The sequence below is a fragment of the Aplysia californica genome, unplaced genomic scaffold, assembly GCF_000002075.1.
Source record: "Aplysia californica isolate F4 #8 unplaced genomic scaffold, AplCal3.0 scaffold00085, whole genome shotgun sequence".
NCBI lineage: Eukaryota > Metazoa > Mollusca > Gastropoda > Aplysiida > Aplysiidae > Aplysia > Aplysia californica.
In genome coordinates, this window is record NW_004797355.1 from 815,850 (window position 1) to 817,335 (window position 1,486).

The window sequence follows — 1,486 nt, forward strand, 5'->3', positions numbered from 1 at the left end:
TCTCTCTCTCTCTCTCTCTCTCTTTGGCTCCCCTCTCTCTCTGCCCCCCTTTCTCTCTCTCTCATCCTAATCCTAATGATCTCTCCCCTCCTGTCTCTCCCTTCTTCTTGTTCTTGATCTTTGTCTTCCTCCTCCTTCCCCTTAATCCTCTTTCTCCTCCTTCCCTCCCCCTTCTCCACCTGGATCTCCCCTCTTTCTCTCACGTATTTCACGACGTGAATTCCACCTTCTGATTGTTTAAGAAAACTGAAGCCCATCGACAACATATGTGAGGCAGCGTGGTGGAATCAGGCTCTCGTCATTTTTTGGGCATGTAGAGTTATTGGTATCATCGTAAGGCTTGTTCACTTGTCTTTATTTGGATGAAAAAAAATACCCATTTATCTTGAATACAAGTCGAGATATTTGCGACAGAAAGAGGTGGGGGTCACCTGTTTTCAGAGGTAAAATTATTGAGAAAATGGCCGTAAAATATTAGTTATTAGTTATTCCCTTAGCTTAAGAGTCCGTCGTAACTGAACATTTACATTCTTTGTTCCTTTAATCAACGTTTTTCAGAACAATCCACACAGAAATGAGTTCTTTAATGGGCATGAAAGATGTTGAGCAAAAAAACAAAACATTGATAAAAATTCACAAACAAGCGGAAAAGTGCAAGTTTCTTCACTTTGATTATTTTGACGAGAGCCTGATTCCACCACGCTGCCTCACATATAATAACGGCCATTCACTGCTGGGGAATTGTAAGACAGAAAGGCAGGAACAACAGAGGTAAAGCAAAGACATAGAACTTACAAGTAATGCCTTCCAACCAGCCTCGATTTTCTCTTCTTCCAAGTAGCTAATCCTACTCTGGCTGTCTGATAAGCTCATTCTGTTTTTTTTACACCTTTGACGTAGGCTTTTAGTATCGCTTTTTATCTGATAAGTTTACAAGAAATCGTGCGCCTCATAGTGGAACCGGAAATGTGTCACAGCGCATCATCTAAGATTTTATAGTATAATTCTATGGTTTTTGTCAATCAGTTTTCCCCCCCCCCCTTTTTTTTCCCAACAAAAACGGAAGACGTCTCAGTTCCTAATTACGCCTAAAGCTCACTTACTCTTCTCTCTCTCTCTCTCTCTCTCTCTGTTTGTCTGTCTGTCCCGAACGTTTTCACCCCATCTGTGTGAGGTCATAAGCAGTGTATTTATTTAATGCAGGATAAAGGTTATGTGTCTATCCAACGCGTCTCTCTGGCCATATACACAGAAGTGGGAGAACAGGATAGGGTACGCACTGGTAACCTTTTCTTCTATTCTTGATGTTGTTGTATTTCTTCTTCTTCTACATCTTCTTCTGCATCTTCATGTTCATCTGCTTCTCCTTTTCCTCCTTTTTATCCTCCTCCCCCTCCTCCACCTTCTCCTCCTCCTCGTCTTCCTCCTCCTCCTCGTCCTCGTCCTCCTCCTCCTCCTCGCCCTCCTCCTCCTCCTCCTCCTCCTC